Raw genomic sequence first — 20,023 nt, 5'->3', positions numbered from 1 at the left:
TGCTTTTTTTTATGATTTTTTGACAGAGAAGGTGCATCCTCAGCTTTTTTCACACTCATCAAAAGTTCCACAAGCATTGGCACAAATGCATCCCTGCTTCTCGTGCTACTTCTTTTTCTATAACTTAGTTGTAGAGTTTTCCCTGCAGATGTATTGAGAGAATAAATTACCCAATGTCAGAAAGATTTCTGAAGATGCAGGCCATGGCTTGAGGCAGATTCAGTCATGCAGAGTGCTCTGAGGTTGCTCTAGGGAGCCTGCATTGTTATCACGGTCCCCACTAGTACTCAGTATTTACTCAGTAGCCAGCAGATCTCAGTCTTGAATCTGGGTCACACCGACATTCACTACTACTCATGGTTAAGGTCTGGTCCAAAACCCATTAAAATCAGAAAGAGCCTTTCCTGTGTTAGGTGGCTTGGAGTCTGGGCTTTGCAGGATGCATGAGCACCAGCCTTCCCCACTTCTGAATAGTACAGTGATGACCTAACACACAGCTATCTTCTGAGAGCTTTTTTTACACAACTGGGGAAGTCTTGGCCTCTAGAACATAAAGGACCATACCATAGGCACTGTCCAAACAATATTTTAAAAATAGGGTTCTGACTCCTGCAATCTCTTGGCAGTACTTGCTATTTAAATAATTTTTCAAACCCTGCAGAAATAGACCCTGCATTGTAGTGATTTTCCTCACATTCCTTCCACCAGACAAATCAGGGAGAGCAGGCTGTGATCACCATGTCTTGGTGTTGGGGCAGAAAGAAACAGAAACAGAAAATGTTGTGTGTAGGAATCTCATACTTACAAGGACATTTCAAAATAAGGATTGGTGATGAAGTAAATTCTTGGAAAGAACTTGTATTTGTTTAAGGGACCTTTTCTATTTCAGCATGCAAAATAATGGGCTACATGCTGGAAGTTCATACTAAAGATGAGGGAGTGCAGATGCAGGAGTATCACTGAGACTCCAGAAACACTGTGACTGTGATTTTAACTTAAACTAGCAGCAAATGACAATCTTCACATCCCTGGGGCTGTCCTTCTGCTTCTGCTGGGCTGTGAGCCAGCTACACAGCACTGCAGAGACTTGTCTGGGTCCCACGCGGCTGGTACCTACACTACCTTATTAAACACAGGCCAAAGTATCAAGCAAAGACTGGTTTCTGCATCCATAAAACTGGTAGCCATGAGCAGAGCTGCAGGTGATGCTTTGAGGAATGTTTGAAGCAATAACCCAATATTCTTCCTTAATGGTGAGAGAATGGACTCTATGGTGGTGACTGCAAAGTAGTGCTGTGGTTACTAGCACTGTCTTCTAATGTCCCATGTGACAAACAGAAGGATGAAGCCAAGTTCCACCCTGTGGTATAATGATTTTTCCTGGTGCAAATGCAGGCACAAAGATCTCAATGACTGAAGCAAAGCAGTGCTTGACCCTTTTTCAGAACTGAGTGGGAAATATGAACCAGTGCCTCCATACTCTCAAGAGGAGCCAATTGCTATAGTAATGGTTAACCAAAAAAGCAGATCACCTGTTTAGCCTCCCAGGACAAGCAGTGAGAAGCAAATAAGGTTTCTATTTCATGGATTAGAAGCAGGGAAACTCCTTTATCTGTGTTTGCTTTTGGCTAGGCCTTTACTGGCAAAGGGCTTGGGCACTGTGATTGAATGACTATGCCAGTTCAGTCCTGCCTGTGAGCAGCTGTTCTAGGTCATTTCCCCCATACCCTCAGACTTCCCCCATTTGGAAGTCCAGACAGCAGGGCTGTAGAGCACTGAGGCTCCAGGCACCCAGCTCTTTGCAGAGAGCAATGGTACCTCTGCCCAGGATGGGAACTGTGAAGCCACTTTTTCTGCTTTTTTTGATTCTTTCTTTTAAATCAAATGGACCAAACAGCACTTTGATAACAATTGCATTCAAATTGAACGAAAATGCTGACTGTTAGGGCTAATATCCATGACAAATGTTGTAGAAAGGGTTTCCAAGAAGAGTTCTCAAACCAAGTTTCTTGGTTAGTGGTCTAGGCTACAGCTAAGGTATCTCAGTATAAGGGTAATGTTTTTGGAGGCAGTGGGGGGTCAGCAAAGGAATCATTTATCTTAGTTAACTGTAACCTCTAGTACTAGATCAGACATCCTACTTAAAAATAGGCTTTAGATACTCTGACTTTTAACTCTAGTAGTTGAAATTTAAGTTCCAAATATTTAAATCTCTAAATATAAGTGGCCTGGTTTTCCAGGGAGTTAAGCATATGCAATGCCTATTGCTTTCAATGAGAATGTCAACCATTTTAGAAAACCAGGCCATTGCATTTAGTCATTGATACATAGATTCTTAACTTTAAGCAGCCAGGTTTGAAATATTTTCTAGCTTTATGCAGTTCTGCTTCAGCTTCAGCAGAAGCTCAGTTTCATGACGTGAAACCTTAAGTACTCTTGGCTTATCCCCTTCCAGTCCTATCTTCCATGCTATGGTAAGTATTCACTTAAGACTGATTTTGCAGAAGCAAACAACAACACCACATAAATTTAAAATACTACTTGAGTAACCTTATTTTTATACAGCAATTTTAATACTGCGACAGAAGGGAATTAGTGCTGCAGAAGTATTCTCTTTAGTACACATTCCAGTGGGAAAGGCAAAGTTAAATACATAGTCAAGTTGAATACAAACACTGGGTTCCAGCTATATTTGGACTGCATCACAAACTAATAATTCTAGAAAAATTAAAATGAACACTGCTGCTCTGCCGTAGTCTAGATTTACGGTGCTAATCCGACATGACGCTTGACCAAAAAGGAGCAGGAATGGATGTAGCAGGAAACCATGTGCCAGGTCTGTGCTAGATTGAATTTACCAACTGTTCAAACACAGTCCTACTGCAGGGACAACTAATGCAAAGGAAAATAAATATGCTTAACCCGTGTCACTTACACTAGCTCAGCATTACCCACAGTGACCAAAATACTTTCCTCCAAGGACACTCACTTATATGTTAGAATTATAAAGGCTGTTAAAATTTCCTTTCTCTGATACTCGTATAATGGCACAGGCTTTCAGTGGAATTAGCCTTAGGCTTTCAGAGAGAATTAGCAGTACCTGTTGCTTGCATACATCTTGTTGCCACCTATGGATTATTTAGGTTCAAAGGAGGCAGGAAATACATCAATACTTAGGGAGCCATTTGGATCTTGAAATCCTAAAGTGGGAAGCACCTATAGAAGGTTGCAAATAGGCTGAACCTTCACACTGGAGTGAATGATGTATATTAACCTGTCCAAAAATAGGTCAACAGAAACAGCAAATTGATTAGACATAGCTTACAGAGGGCAAGGGTAAGATGGGGATAGGGAGGTGGGGTTAGGGATGTTGTACCAAAGGATGTGGTAGAAGGAGAATTATCTTTTTTGAAAGGAGGACATTTGTTTCCAATTAATAAATCTGAGCTCCAATACATACACTGCTCTGCACACAACTTTCTGAGCAGCAGTAATTCAGGCTCTGGGTATATTCTCATCTGGAAGAGAAGTTATGCTTCTTCCTTCAGTATGCCCTGGGATTCTTGTGAGTCCACCATCACACTCTGAAAGGTGGAACTGCACAGGAGCAGTCAGATGAGCAGTGAGTAGGTAACAGCCATTCTGCTATTGGCTGCAGAATGTGCACAAGGCACTGCCAGGTTACTCAGTAAAAGGGAAGTCTAGAACAACAGTGATGTGGGCTTGGCATGCTGAGAATCTGGTTGCAATCTGACACTTGTATTTAGTGGCAGGATTTCTATTTAGCTAGCTAAAATTGTTTACAGTGGTGTAAGAATAGCTCAGAACGCCCATTTTTCTGACTTTTCAGAGAGCCATAATGTTTTAAACACAGGTGTTGGGCTCAGTCTCATGTCTTTGACAATGTATACAACAAACCCATGACATAGTCATAGCTAGATCCTAAGTAAACCTGTACAATAAACATGCCCAAGCAAACAAAAGACAAGGAACATATGGGGTGCTGCTGGGGCTGCTTTCTACTTGGTTGTAAAACAAAACCCAAAGTGAGCACCACTCATAAACTATTTAAAGGAGACACAGCTGCAGTTTGAATCTTCACTTCCCCAGCCTGGCCCAGCTGCACAGACCCTAATTACCACTGTGGTTTGCCTGTGATAGAGGAGAGTTTCTCAGGAAGCAGCCAGTGCATTAAGAACCTTGCCACATCCAGTGCATTAAGAGCCCTCCTCTGCCTGCAGCTGCAAGGGGCCTGGCACTGCCCCTCAATCCCCTGCTCCACAGTCCTAGCAGAGGAGACATGCAGGCATGCTACAGCAGATATGCAGCCCAGCTTACAGAGCTGTGAGCCCTACTGCCACCACAACACAGCCTACCTTGGGGACAGGCCTGCAGCTGCAGCCCAGATCCCATTTCTGGTGAGACTTGAGCACAGCCTGTCACCTTGAATGTTCTCCAATGCATTTGTAAATCAGCAGGGGTAAGCCCCTAAAAGGCTTCTTTTATTATTATGTGCCATTTATTATTGTACTGAAACAGAACTCAGGCTCCTGTGCAGAAATGTTGTCCTGATGGAGTAAGACGGATGGAGCTATTTGGAGCTGCTGAAGCAGCCTTGCAGGAGCTGTCACTCTGGGCAGGTAGCTCAGTAGCTGAGGGTCTCCAGGCTGGCCACTTTAGCCAGACCAGCTGCCCGCTGTGTTCGAGGGCACCAGGTGTGCTGCTCGCACACTGGCTTTTAGGGCAGTCGGTCTGCTGTACAGCAGATGCAGCCTGGATCTGTGGGATTTGCTGTCTGCTGCCTGAGTCAGTATTGACAGCACAGGCAGCAGTAGGGGTGTGGTGACCCAGGTCCTGCCCCTGCTCTCAGTGTTTGTTTATGCCAGATACTCACACAGGTGTGATAGGGGACATATGTTTTACTAAAGAGCTGAAATGAGTTTTGACACAATGAAAAAAGTGGAAAAATATCCTGTGGAGGAAATGGGAAAGGAAGAACAAGAATAGCAAAAATAAAATCAGGCAGTTGCACACATAGATTTTGTGCACTGTAAGCATTGGCAGATTGCTGCTATAAGACATTTGTATTCCTACTGGTTGCTTTGGTGGTGCTATCTACTTTACAGATGTCCAAATGGAGTGTACATGGAAGAGATTTGTAAGGGACTGAGCAGTGGCCTCATAGATTGCTCCAGAGAGTTTATTTGAGAACTTAATATTTATTATTCCTTCTCTGAAGGAGAAGATAGCTTGTAGTTATAGGAGGGCAACTGATCGGTGAAAGTGGAAGACTTGGTTAGATTTTGATGAGTTTTACAAGAATTTGAAGCTCCTATGATGAGGGTGTTCTGGGCTGGGCAAATTGGTTAACATTAATGAACCTCTGGGAGGATCTGGAGGCCCTGGCGGCAGTAAGAGGACAGCAGAATCACATAGCATACAAACATAAACATACACACAACTCAAGAAAGAGAAGTGCCAGTAAGGTGCTTCCAAGGTGACGGGAAGAACTCACTGAGGTTGGTAAGCATGAACTGGGGCTACACTAGCTAAATACAAAACCATAGAGTTGCTGGGGCACCATGGGTTCTGTCCTTTGATGTTATTTTCACACTGTTATCCAGTTTGTTACTAGTTGGCATATACAATAGATGTTTCAAGTTTTTTCATATCTGTTTTAAGCTTAGGTGTCAGGTAAATGATCTGGAAAATCATGGGGTTTGAATCTAATTTCACAAATAACCTTTTAAAATAAATGCATAGATTTTTCTGATTGAAAATCTATCACTTCAGTGTAGGCTAATGAGCTTTCCAGTTGCATTTTTGAAAAGATGTTTAACAAGAAGGCAGCTTCCAGTTATGACTGTAGTGTGACTTACAGAAAACCTACCTGAGTAAAAAAAATCCACTGGGTCGTCTTTTTCTCTACATGTACAAATTGATACAGTACAAGTGAAAAATTAATTTCAAGATTTGAATAAAAAACAAGGTACCTTTCACTTAGTATAATTTTGCAGGATTTGTCTCATAACCTTTGAAACTTTATGCTTTTCCTTCCTCAAAAATCTTGTCCACACAGACTTAGAAGTAATCCCCTAATGAGCAATATAAGTGTGGTAGAGTAAGATGGAGGGGGATTTTATTTTCAGCTCTCTTAACACCATATGTTCACTTAATCCCACTCTTCATTTAGTTAAAGGTAATCCCTGAGTACTTGAGAACAAATTACATGCAAACATACATTATGTGTATGTATGGGTGATCTGTATATAACTCTGCACATGTGTCTTAGACTAAGAGAAATCACACTGATAGCTAAGGCAGTTGAATTTTCCTATACAGATTTCCTATACAAGTCATCTATCTCAAAAGTAGATATTAAGATTCAAAAAGAAAATTTTCTCTGAAGGAATTACCAATGAGGACTGCTTGGATTTTTGCTCATCAAATCTTGAATAAAAATCTTCAAAGTTATTCTTAAGTGCCATTTATTTTTTCCTACCTCATAATTAAAATTATTCAAAAAATCATGACAGTTCTTTCTGATAAGTCCAGAAACATCACACAGACCACATTAAACGTGCCAAAATGTTTATTTTCCACTTTTCAATTCAGAATGGCAGTTTTAAAATAAATTGTAGCTATTTCAATTACAATGATAAAAATACTGAAATTTACTGTTCAAAAATCTACTGTCCAGTTATCTACAACTGTTCTAAAAAGAATCTGAAACTTCCCACAACTATTTTCAGTCATTCACTGAAAGAACAACTGCATCAATTTAAACTACTTCTTTTAAAAATGTTAACAGTCAAGCCAATATCACTTAAGCAGTCAAAACAGAAATTCCAGGAAATCCTAATGTGTCATTTAAAAGATACATATGTCAAATACTTCATATAGACAGGGAAAAAATAGTTCTGCTCTGTAAACCTTTGGTACAGTTAAATAACAGAACTTCTGGAGAAAGCTGTACTTTCTACCTGGTCTGCCAAATAAATTAGTGCCAGGTATCTCCTGAAATGAAAAGTCTATTTGAGCAGGTCACTTTTCAGGATGAGATCTGAGGACAAGATGTGGCTGAAGATATTTGGGGAAGAACAGCTAACAGTGATTGGAAAAACAAGCCACTGCCAGTACTGAGTATACCAGAGATGTGTCAATCTATCTCTGTAGCTCCAGAAACTGTGTCACATTGCTGCAGTGCATCCACACGAAGCTCCCCCTGCAATTATGGCCAGTGCACAAATGGGCTTTACTGAATTTCCCTCTGTAAAGAAAGGAAACTAAATGTAGTCTTTTGGATTTTCACAGTCATCTTTTTTGAAGATCCAAAATTCAGTTCTCTCTCAGGCAGCAATGTAACTGATAACTCTCTTTTATTGCACATTGATAAAATTATTTACACTTTAAGAATTATTAAATCAGATCTAGCAGGTAATTATTCTGTAATGAGCATTAACTGCATATAAAGTGTGGAAGGACATTTCAACATTTATATTAAAATGCCCTTTTTCTACCTCAGTAAGCAAAAGATCTCACTTCTGAAGTGAGCTGAATTTTCAGTATAAAATGAGAAATGTTGTCATGGAGGAAGTAAAAATAAGGTAGGTAAGTGACTACTTGTTGCTTTTTTATGCCTCACTCTGTAACATGAACTCTGAAGATCTGAGAAGTGCTTTCCAGCCTGACCCAGAGAAATGCCTGATGCAGGCCCCTGGGTCATCCTGGGGCTCTTCCAGTTTGGTATCAAGCACAGCCTTTATACCTGAAGAGCCAGTATAGTCATATCAAGAAGGTCATTGCAAGAAGAGAAGAACTTTGCAGGAAAAATTTGAATCACAAAGTAGAAGTAGCGAAGAGAAACTGAGTTTCTTTTCCCACTTCACTCGGCCACTCACCTCGCTCAGTATTTTAAACATATTGTGGTCTTGATTCTTTTATGTAAAGCAGTTGTTCTCAAGACTGCAAAACTTCTGGTATTCTGCTGTCATTTCACTGTGATGTTAATGACCAGACTTCTGCCATTACACTACAGCAGTGGGATCTTTTGAAGTGGTAATGTTTGCCACCGTGCTTAAAATTCTAGTCATGTTAGAATAAATGTAGGAAAAGAATCACTATTTGTATTTTAAGTGAATAATATGCCAGAACCTCAGCATTTTTATCAATGAGTAATCTCATAGTTTTCAGAGACAGCTGAAGACTGTATTTATTTGTAGAGTTATTTGCAAAATGGTTGCCATAGCTTTGGTTCCTTTTTTTAGTCCACACTTACCCTGTACTGACTTTTCCAAAAACTGACCATAACAGAGACAATGTCCTCTAGCATTTGTTTACATCATCCCTCTTCCTGTTGTTTACACCTCATTCCAGTTCATGCTGCCTTTTCTTCCCCATATTAATGGCCATTTTCCAATTAATCTTCACCAGTGAAATTTCTTCCTCTTGGTTTTGAAGGTACAGTCAGATAGAAAAGTACTGGTTCTCCTGTCTCCAGGAAGATGATGAAAAACCTTGCTTTACAAATAGCCAGTGCATCTGCTGTGATTGGGACCCACACTGACTTTATTTTCCCAATCATATTGAGTGAGCTGAAGGAAAAAGAAGGGCAGCAAGAGAGTATTAATAGATTCTTGTGGACTGTGATAGATATTAAGGCCTGTAACTGTGCTGCAGGAAATCACTCATTTACTTGCCTTTCAGTACGACTTTCTAGAAATAGAACCCTTTTACATTATTTTGTTCCTAAGGATATAAAAATATATACATTCTAATTGGACTTTGGAGAAGAAAAATTAATAAAGACAACTGCGCCATTCCCCATTAGTGCAAATGCCTGCAGTTAACCTGCCTCAAGCACTTTCAATATCACTGAATCCCTTGGGTGGGATTTTCCAAAGTGCCAGCATTAGCTCAGCCCTGCTCCCATTAAAATCAATTACTGACTTCAGCCTGGGAGGAGAGTCCAGAGAGTCCCTGTGGTGCTCTGTATGTTGGAAGATGCTAATCTGTGTGTGTGTTGTTCCTTCCCTATTTTTATGTGCATGGCTGCACAGGTGCTCTGATACATTCGTGAGGGCCAGGGTTTGCCTCAGATGACTTAAAAAGGAACCAGAAAATTAACTGTGCAGAATAAAGAGTAATGGAGGGTAGCAGAGATCATGGAGGCAAGGGGAACTGCCTATAATATGTAATTTCATCGAGTGTGTACTGAAGCCAGCTAATTGCAGCCTCTATGCCCCAATTCATAGAGCAAAACCTTCCAGAAAACGTTTTCAATACGATTTCATATAGTATATTTTCTGTCTATGGAATCCAATTGTCATGGGCAGTCATCAAGGCAAAGAGTTTAGTAGAATTAAAAAAGGGATTTAAGAAGCTTTGTGAGCAAAGACAACATTTGCAGCTGTATGTACCAGATTACAACAATGCAGGGGACAAACAAGCTTCCTGCTTCAGCAGCATAAGCTGATTGCTTTGAGGGTCAAGAAGAAATGTTTTTTTGGCATGTGTTAACCATGCTGATTTATTGAGATGTGTGATGGGGTGGTTTGAGTATTCATTAAAAGGACTGATAATGATAATGAATGCTGTAGATAGATGATTTGCTAGTCTGCAATGCTGACATTTCCATTAAAAAAGAGTATCAATAGTAAGTATGAAGTCCCCTCCCAAGCAAGGCATTTGGCATTGATAAGAGCAGAATTCAGACCTTGGCTATGAACAAGGTTTCATTTCTGGCTCTAAGGAAGTATCTTATTCTCTCATCACCTGAGAAAGACAATGAATGCTTCTCTAGTTCTCAGAGGTGGAATGAAGGGAAAGTGCATAAAGAAAAGAGTGGCTATATTTTCATCCACAGACATTCCATGTTTTGGATTCAGAGCTGTCATCCCACTGTAACTCAGCTGGAATTACCCAAGATTTTTTCTCATTTACACTAATTAAATGAGTCCAGAAAATGTTATTTTCATTCCAGTATTTGTGCTGGTGCTCCTCTGAGCCTGTTCCCCCATGCAAACAGCAGCTGCCTCCCCACCAAACAGTAGCCTTGAGGAAGCTTAGTGGCCTTCAAGTAGAATATGAGGAGTTTCTACAATGGATTATGCATCATGCTGGCTGGCTTGAAACCCCAGAAGCTCCTGTCCAATTCTGCATTCCTGTTACAGGCTACTGCTGTCATCATACCAGTTACTGCAATGTCAGAACTGCTTCAAGATATCCTTGTTTATGAACAGTAGATAAGATCTGAGAGAAGACATTTTTGATGTAAGTCTGGATGAACTGAATTATTGATGTTAATGGCTATGGGTGCTATACCTGTTACTAAGAAATACTGTAATACTTTGTCAGAATTCCCATTTGGAAATGCCATTATAGCTAGGGGAGCAGCAATAGATACAGTATAGATTGAGCAAGCTATTGATGAACAGGAAAGGCTATTTAAGGATTTTGTGCCTTGAGCCCTGTAGCTGGCAAAAGAAATTCATAAAGAAGCAGGTGAAAAGAGTCAGACTGCTCTTCTCCTTGCTAGAGCAGCACCATAGGTGCTTGAGGTTCCATGATGGTACAGTTGCATGGATATTTAGATGTACCTATGCATGCACACACACATAGTTTTGATTGACAGTCTACGTCAGACCCAGCAGGTTGTCACCAAAATAAGAAATTTCTACTGCACAAGTCATTGAGTTTTCTTAGGTCCAACAAAGCAACCAAGGTGAGAGGTTTTTGTTAATTTTGAACTCTCATATTTCTAGCCCTTGCTTGGTGTGTCCTTCATGGAAATTCTCCCAACTGTCTAATGATCCAGAACCCTATGTAACCTTTGCCTATTTAATGTTTTCTTATTCAGGGTTATTTAAATACAGAAAATAAAACCTTTGAAGGATTCAAAATTAAGCTCAGCTGCCAACACAGTGCTTAGCTATAAGTAAAATTGAGATTGATAGGCAGCATTTGGGAGAAGAAAGGGTCAATAGCCATGGAATTATTGCCCTGATTAAAAAAATGATCCATTTTATCCTTTTTTATTTCAATGCAGATATACATTTAAACCAACATTTTAACCTTCTCAAAAGGTTTCACTTATTCTTTTAATTCATTACCTGTTAATTTCATTGGCAGATGTATGACTAAATTTCCTGTACTACTTTGAAAACCTTACCCAACATCTGCTGCAGGTATGTATTCTTTCCTTGGCCTGGGGGAGGATTTTACATTAGTAACTTATGTCTGTAGTTGGATAGTGGTTTTGTAGCATGCACACAGATCCAATCGGATCCTCAAGCTTCAAGTGGTCTAGCTCTGGTCTCTACCCTGCATTAAATCAAGTCTGCTGTCTATTGTCTGCTCAGGCTCAGGGACAACTTAGCAAGTTTGATATAAGGGAATATTTCCACGTGGCAAAAGCAGAGTTTGCAGTAGTCAGCTGCAGCCTCCTTTTCCTTTTGAGAGAATTTCATAGCTGTGGGTATGAAGCTTTGCACACTTCATGGCTGTGCAGTTCCTGAGCTGCAGTGGTGCAGAATGTGAGACTTGGCAGCGCTTCTGTTCTGGGTCAGCTGCCACGGAGCTGCCATAAGGAACCTGGCCATAGCACGCCCAAGTTGCTCCTTGCATTGCCTGTGCTTCCTCCGGCCATCTCAAGCCAGCTTCTGGGGGAGGTGTTGTCATTCTAATCCCTTCAGGGTCACGGAGGATCAGTAGGAAAGTGAGGTGGGATTAATACAACCTCCAGACGAAGTTTAACCTGCTGATAACATCAGACTCATAGTCTCTCCAGTTCACTCTCACTGCGGATATGCAGCAAGTGCACAACAGCACTGAAAACTGAAGTACTTATCACTCTTATTAAATAATGTGATCCCAGACGCCTTTTAATTGCAGAACTTCACAAACCATGAAGCAATGTATCAGTAGCAGTCTAGAATTTGGAACAGTTGGATTAAAAATATTTTATTTGCAACTCCAGAAGACTGCTGTAGTCTCTTGGTGATGAATGCATGTATTTTTATTCCATATTGATAATTTATATATTTCTGCATCCATAACTTTGATCTTAACTTGTCTGGGATGTTGTTAATTTGCAACATTTTATGATGTTGTCAAGAATTTTTAAGTGATTACATGTTGAGGTGAATTATATAGCAAAGATTTTAGATGTTAGAATTAAATGGGTGAACTTTGTTTTTCAAATTACTTAATTGTATGTACACATGAAAATAATTTTCTCCATGTACTAGCTTGTATTTTAAACAGATCTTCATGTTGCCATTGACCTAGCTTGTAATCTCATTGTTAAATTAGTACTTACAGCAGTAAAACAAGCGTCATTTTGCATAATTGTTCACATTTATGGAAAATACTGTATTTTAACTGACTGCAGTTTTGTGCCTGTCAAATAGTGACAGATAAAGTGATCTAAAACATGCCTGTGCTGTGTCACATAGACAGCGGCTGTAGCACGGGGCAGAAGCGTGCATGCCACCTCTCCTGCGCTGTAGCTTGGAGCCCCAAGGCAATAAACTGTATTTAAGCGAGTCTCCCCTCCTATAGCACTACCTGCAGTAGCAAGCAAGTAGCGTTTATTCCATTTTGTAAATAACTTTTAAAATGGTGACCTCGGCCCTGAAGCTGTGGTAGGACGAGCAACGGGGGCAAACTCTCCGTAGCGGAGGCGGCGCGGCCCGCGGCTGGCCCCCGGTCAGCGGACACACGACCGAGGATTTTCGGTAGGATTTGGTAATTTGCTGACAAAAGAAACCTTCGGTGATCGGAACAGGGCACGTCCCGCAGCGCCTTTACCTGCGGACGCAACCGCAGCCCCGAGCTACCTGGAGCGCGGGCAGCGCCTGCCGAGAGCGCGCCGGCCACCGCCCGGCGCGGGCGGACCCGCTGAGCGAGCCGTGGCACCGCAGGGATCGATCGGCACCGCGGAGATCGATGGGCTCCGTGGGGATCGGCACCGGCCGATCGGATCCGATCGGCTCCGCGGGGATCGATAGGCTCCGCGCGCGCCAGCCGCCCCTCGCGCGCCCAACGGCCCCCCGCGTGCCCAACGGCCGCTCGCGCGCCCAACCGTCCCCCGCGTGCTTAACGGCCGCTCGCCCGCCCAACGGCCGCTCCGGCGCTGCGGGTCCGTCGCCGCCCCCCGTGGCTGGCGCCGGTCCCGGCAGGGCGGGGCGAGGCGCGGCCCGACGCCGGAAGTGAGCGGCGGGGGGAGCCCGGAGCGGTGGCGGTGCTGGGGCGGTAGCGGCGTGTGGGGAGCGGCGTCTCCGCTGCTGGGCAGGGACGCGCCTCGGCCGCCGGGCGGAGGCGGTTCCGCGCTCGGCGGAAACAAGGAACGGGAAAGGAAGGGAGCGGCGAAAGGAACCGGTATCGGCGGCCACCATTAGTGGAGGCAAGAGGAGCAGCAGCAGCAGCAGCCGCCGAGGTGGTCTGCGGGCGGAGCGGACCCGGGTGCCGCCGCCGGCAGCGAGCAGGAGCGAACCCGGCGCCTCGCCCCTCTGTTCTGTGGGGCGTCGCCGCTGCCCGCCGGGGCTCCCCGGTAGCCGGGACGAGGTGAGTGGCGGAGCCGCCTTCGTGTCGCTCTTTTCTGGGGGGCGGCGGTGGCAGAGCCGACGGGCGGCGTTTCCTGCCGCGTCCCCTCGGCCCCCGAGCCACCGCCGGGGCTGGGCGGGAGCACCGGAGCGAAGGGGTGCGGGAGGGGCGCGCGTTCACCGGCCCGCGCTTGTGCCCTGCGCCCCTCCACGCCCCAGGCACCATCTGGGGTTTTTTTCTAGAGAGGCTCTGGTGACTGGTGGAGGATTCTGGTATGTGTGTGCCCCCCGGGTTTTCCCCGAATGAGGCATGCCTCGGAAGAGGCTGGGAAGCCAGCCGGGGATGCGCGAGGGATGTAGTGTGTGGCATCCAGACAATGTCAGCTTGGGCGAGTCTCCACCCTGAGCAGCCGCAGGCAGTCGGGTCCCCGGCGCAGGCATCGCCGAGGAGCGCGCTGCCAGCCGCGGAACAAAACGCGCAAACCCTCGTTCCTTGTGCACGAAGGAATGATGGGTTAAAAACCCAACACCAGACCTGAAATCTGTTAAGCCTTTTAGCCATACGACCTACTGAAGATAGACTGGTTTGCAAAGAGCCTCCCAAGCAAGCTTGATGCCTGCGTTGGTTTTAATGAAACTGGGAGTGTGGTTTATTATTTTTTCTGTATGGGGAAAATCATTGATGGTGGGAGGGAAAGGAGGAGTGTCTGTATACACGAGTGTCACATGATCTTGTAAAATTCATATGGCTATACTTATTTTTCTCCTGCACTAATGCTGGTTGTCTTAAGAAGCCACTGACTTACCTGTTCATTTTGGAAGATTTTGTTTCTTTTGGTTTTGTTATCTTTTGGGGCAGAAAACAATCACCTGCGTGTTTGAACACTGTCTCTGCATTTTATAATTTTTACTAGTATTTTATATTTTTACTGGGCTATAGGTGTTTAGGAGATGAACAGTGGTCTGTGTAGTACAATTTATTTTTTACTGGTGGATTACAGGTACACTCCATTTGGCAAATGTAAACTATTTCATATGGCTAGTATCTTTACATTACCATTCATGTGATAGGTGGATGTTTTGTGAGACTGTAGAATCACACCCTCTCCATTTTGAACAAATTGTTTCTTTTTGTCTGTTCCGCCTAGTGCCATTCAGACATGGATACATTGTCTTGTTAAATACCTTAGAAAAGAAGAATTAATTGATTAAGTCTAGATGTTTATTGAAACAATATGTCTAGAACAACAAATCTTCCAATTTTGTTGTCTTTAATCAGCTTTTCTCTGCTGAGAAGTTTCCTGTTAAAATAGAGGAATGGTAAAAGTACTTGATAAATCATCTTGAAGAACAAAAGTCTTGGTCATAATCTAGGGAATACTTTCCACATAAGATCTACAAAGATCTAGACATATCCATATTTAGTACACTGATATCATTCTTGGGTGGGTGTGGTTGATAGTGGAGCACAGAACTGGTTTTCTGCGCCTAAGTTGGTATGTGATTTTTCGTATCACTAGATGATACTCAAATTACCGTACAGAAATCCGTGTTACAGAAGCTTTTTGCTTTCATACAACAGAAAGGTAAGTGGCACCAAGGTATTTATTTATTGCCCTCATACAGTTTTCATTTTCAGATAGCTATTTCCTTAAAATGGCTTCTTTTTTATGCTCAGATGATATACAATGAAGCATCCTTCTACCACTGATTCTCTGACTCAGCATGTGATGACAGTGAGAAAAGTATTAGTAAGAGATAAACCACAGTTAAGGAAGGAAATGCAGTGTACTGGCTATTAATTGCTTGAAAGAGTATAAAAATAATATGAAAGAGAACATTGACAAATTTTATGTAACCTTCAATCTGCCTTCCTTGCGTAGTATCTTGAGATGACTGCTTTCAGGTTTGAATTTAAAGTAGTTTTTTTTTCCAGTGGAATAGCAAGCATATTGACATAAACTGTTTTCAACTTCCTCTGTGTTGGAGTCTGTTCCTTTCTTAGTGAAGTAAGCCTGAGTACAGAGAACACCTGTTGGTTTAAAGTATTGTGTGAAACTGCTGCGATGCCCGTCGTAGGTAAGGGTTCGCTGGGGTTGGTTTTAAGAGGCATTGTTTTCCAAAAGGAAGTCTCAGAGTTCTGGCTATCATAATATATGGGCATTGCCTTGTTTCCCCCAAACCATAAATCTTCTTTAGTGGTTGCTTCTTTATTTGAATTTGTTCCTTCGTCTATTCCTTCAGCCTTAAGTTTTTTGATAGAATCAAGTGGCTTTTCTAGCTAGAAACAGTTAATTCTGTGTGCTTTAAATTGTAGATCTTTATCCTGTGTTAGTCTCATCTTTACTGGTCATACTTGCATTCCTTCTTTAAATGTTTTTCAGCTGCTGGAGAGGGAAGTAAAAACCTATCAAACTGGGACAGAGTTAAATCTGAGTGACTAAGCCAGTTAGGTAAATACTAGGAAGAATGGTACTGAAGATTTCAGCCATTAAGTAATCTACATCACCTTCTTAATAGAAGAAGAATCCAAATCACTTGTGTTCCAAATGAAGCCAAAGGTTGCAAAATAATCGCACTCTGCCTTTTCTGTTATGTTAAACAATAGTTTTATTATGGAATTTTCAGGTAGAACTGAAATAATGTACTCCACAACTTCCCATTAATATCTGTTCATACTGAGGATCCTGCTGATTAAGTCTTGTTACAAACATGTACCAAAGCCAGAAATGTCCAATTTCTGTTTCAGGCCCCAACAATAAGCCATTTTGCCAAGTTTCACACTCTTTCTCTGCAATTGCTGGAATAAAACGTGTTCGTTTCCAGTGGAATCAGGCCATGTCAGATAAACAAGCCTTATAAAAAGGTGCATTCCAGATCTGTTTTATTGCTAAGAGTTAATAATACATTGAAATGACACCAGACTGCTGAGTCTATGTGGAGTGTTTTGTTTCAGAAAATGTAAATTATGAAACAAAAGTTGACATATTGAGCAAGTCCTCTTAAGAATTCAAAAAATACCTTTGATAATTGGCAGTCACAGATTTTGAGTGAGCAGACACCTGGAATGTTTCCTACCTTTAGGAATGTCTACTAGGTTAGGTAATGCCAGTAAAGAAACTTGCACTATAATTGCCCTTTATAGTTGTTCTTCAGATTAGCAAGGGATTTAAATTTCTCTTGTTAATGTCCAAGTGTTATCATGACTTTAAGAAAGTGTCCATTGAAAATGGTATATTAGTTTTTATATGTTAATACTAGAAATTAGTAATAATTGCTCAATTAAACAAATGAGTCCCTGTGAGAAAGAAGTGAAATTCAATAATGATCGAGATTGCTTCTAATCCTTCATATAGGAAAATTCTATAGAGACTAAGAAAAGTATCTGTAGAATATTTTTATGCAACTTGATCCAGATATATTGACTGATATTTTCTGACATTTTAGTGAATTAAAGTCACTGTTTTGTTCCAAGTAGGAGTTTTAGTTATTTTCTATGTCCAGCTTCAGCAGAAGTGTTTTGTGTAAGATGTTAAATAGATTGTTTGTTGAACTTGTTTTTTAAAATCCATCTGTTAGTGAAAAGTTCTTGAAATGTCTTGGTCTGCAAGCTACTGCTGTACTTGTATTGTAAATAGGAAGATGACGTACATAAGGATTTGAAATTGTCCTGACATTAAATATTAGGAAAAGAATTTGTTGCCATCTTATATCATAATGAGTTAGTTGGATTTTGGGGGACATTGGGGGAGGGAGGCCTGGGGATGAGGAAGGAATTCAAGGGATGGTACAAAAATAGTCACAATATAATTTTTAGCCATTACTGAATTTCTAGTCTCAAAAATCCATCAAAATAATTTTAGCAAATGTTGCTAAAAAGGTGATTGAATCTTCATTGCCTCTGGTCTTTTCAAGACACCAGTGTTATAAGGTGAAAGTTCTTATACAAAAATATTATAGGGAGTCTGGTGAGGGAATTACTAACCACAGTAGTAAAACTATTGCATTTACTTAAGTAAATATTATAGTGTTCAAGAACTCAGCTTGCTGGTAAAAATGCACTGATCTTGCACAGCATAAATGGTAAACTGTGTGTAGATTGTTCTTATCTTCTGTGAAAATTATCCAAATTATCATGCCTTATTGCAATGTTAACATTGTGGTGTTCTAATTATTGTATTTGACATCTGCTGAAATGGTCATGTATGGTATGAGGGTACTCTTGTCAAGTGTTTAGAATGCCAAGTTGTGTTCATATAGAAACACCTCACTGTTGTCTACTGTTTATTACAACAGAAGAGCTGATTTCTAGGAGATCAGGATTAGAAAGAAACAGGAGCAAGAAGTGGCATCACTCTCCAGTTTTGTGATGTGACTGCTAAGTTTTATTGCTTGTGTCAGTGCACTGTTGTCTACTGTTTATTACAACAGAAGAGCTGATTTCTAGGAGATCAGGATTAGAAAGAAACAGGAGCAAGAAGTGACATCACTCTCCAGTTTTGTGACTGCTAAGTTTTATTACTTGTGTCAGTGTTGGACTTTCATGTAAAAAAGTCTTGGAGAAGTTAAGTACAGAACCTGATAATTTTTCTCAAATGTAGATCTCATTTGAAAAATATACTGTCAGAAACACAGATACAGAAAAGTGCTGTAGGGAAGCTCATTGGCATCCTTCATCCTCTCTGATAACTTCACCTTTCAGAAAGCTTCAGGAGCAGTTGTAGGGGGCCTGGCATAAACCTTTGTTCACATGGTAGTGAGAGCTCAAGTCCACTGCCTACTGCTGGCATAGGCTGCCACTGCCTGCTGCTGCCAGTGCTGTGATTGTCTCATTGTCCTTCCCTTTTCCCAGAGACTTAGCAGTTTGCTGAGTTGGTACGACTTGTGGTATTCCAGGTGTCTTTTTGTCCTGGGTAAAGTAAATTTTAAAAAAGTGGAACTGTGCTGTGATTACAGTCAACATGTGCAGTAAGGTACTTCTTGTAGTTACTTTACTCATTGTCTTCTTGGCTCTTCCAGTAGGAAGAAACTGTTTGCTCCCCAAAGAAAAGGTCCAAGTTGAGCTTGTTGCTTGGTACATGGGTAGATTGCATCTTGGTGCAAATTCAGTTGTCACGTTCCTACTTTTCCACGTTCCTACTAGCCATCTGTAGCACAGGAAAGGTAGCCAATTCTATGTCATCATGGTCTTAGTGTGTGAACTTGGTTATAGAGATCTGGGAAAATTGCTCACTCAAACTAAAACTGTTGTTGAGCTAGTAGTGCTGTCTTCTGCTATTGAGCAGTTGTGTATTAGTGACTTGTGAAAAATTCTGCTGATTATTTGAGGAAGTACCGTAAACTTATCAAGGATTACTCTGTGCAAACTTACACTTCATTTTCTGAAATCCATTTGGTCATGGTAAAAGGAAAAATGTTTTTGGAAGTGTCCAAAAGACTTAATTGTGAGCCTTACTTAAACTCTAATTTGCAAATGTGCATTATCTGCTTGTCAAATTGTATTTTAAAGCCTGTATCATTGAATAGTGTTAGAAGTGCAAATAATGACTACGAGCCTTACTTAAACTCTAATTTGCAAATGTGCATTATCTGCTTGTAAAATTGTATTTTAAAGAAGCCTGTATCATTGAATAGTGTTATAAGTGCAAGTAATGACTATGTATCAAGCATTGATGATCTCAAATGGTTGAATTCTTACTCTGATACCGCCTTTACAGTTAAATCCTTTCAATATATGTAATTAAATTGCCTGCTAAGTGCAACAGTAAATGTTGAGTAAGTCATTGCATAACGTGAAAAATGCTAACTTTACAACATAGAATTCATAATATGGGTTTTTTTGTGTGTATGTAGAATTTTATTCTTCTTGCAATTTAGACATTAAGCTGAGATGGTTTTGCTCAACTCTATTGTTTCAATCAGTGATGAAAAAAGCCTAGTGCTTTTTTGATGTCTGTGGATTTCTTTTAAAATAGTTCCATTGATTGTTATGGTAAAATACTCTGTCTAAAATGCTGATTTGATTGGTTTAATCGCTGGGAAAGTATATTGTAATTATGTTTGACAGATTTTTCTCTCCGTCAAAGGTCCTGTAGATTTGGAGAGGTACTCTTATATTTAACTATGAAGTTACTGATTTGATCCTTGTGATACACCAGTGTTGAAAAGATGTGATGTCACTACAGGCTTGGAGTTGCTGTGGAAGATTGCATTAGCCAAACAAATGTGCACGTTCTTTGAAAGAAGCAAAGTTCCCCATGTGTTGTTTATATACTGGTTCCTGTCATGAATCTCTCTACAGATGCATTTGCTAAACCGGCAATAGTCCCTGTTTGCACCTCTGACAGAGCTGTCCCAATCTCAAGAACTGTACGTTTCAATCCGTGGGCTTTTTTTTACTTTTCTTGTAGGTCCCTTAAAGAAATTATATTAGTAAGAGCAGAGGAGAAGCAGTGGAGCCCAGGGAACTTTTTCCCCCC

General features: G+C 41.3%; 1 protein-coding gene across 1 annotated transcript in view; it reads left to right on the top strand.

Moving 5' to 3' along the window:
* Positions 1–13,229: 13,229 nt before the first annotated feature.
* Positions 13,230–20,023, top strand: part of RAPH1 (Ras association (RalGDS/AF-6) and pleckstrin homology domains 1) — a 75,887-nt gene continuing 69,093 nt past the window's right edge. Inside the window, exon 1 of the mRNA XM_041403281.1 lies at positions 13,230–13,566. The gene's annotated coding sequence lies outside the window, so the exon portion shown is untranslated. The remainder of the gene's footprint in view (positions 13,567–20,023) is intronic.

The sequence above is a fragment of the Onychostruthus taczanowskii genome, unplaced genomic scaffold (genome assembly GCF_017590055.1).
Source record: "Onychostruthus taczanowskii isolate IOZ18803 unplaced genomic scaffold, ASM1759005v1 scaffold20, whole genome shotgun sequence".
In the NCBI taxonomy this organism is placed as follows: Eukaryota; Metazoa; Chordata; class Aves; order Passeriformes; family Passeridae; genus Onychostruthus; species Onychostruthus taczanowskii.
This window is presented reverse-complemented; position numbering and strand designations above follow the sequence as displayed.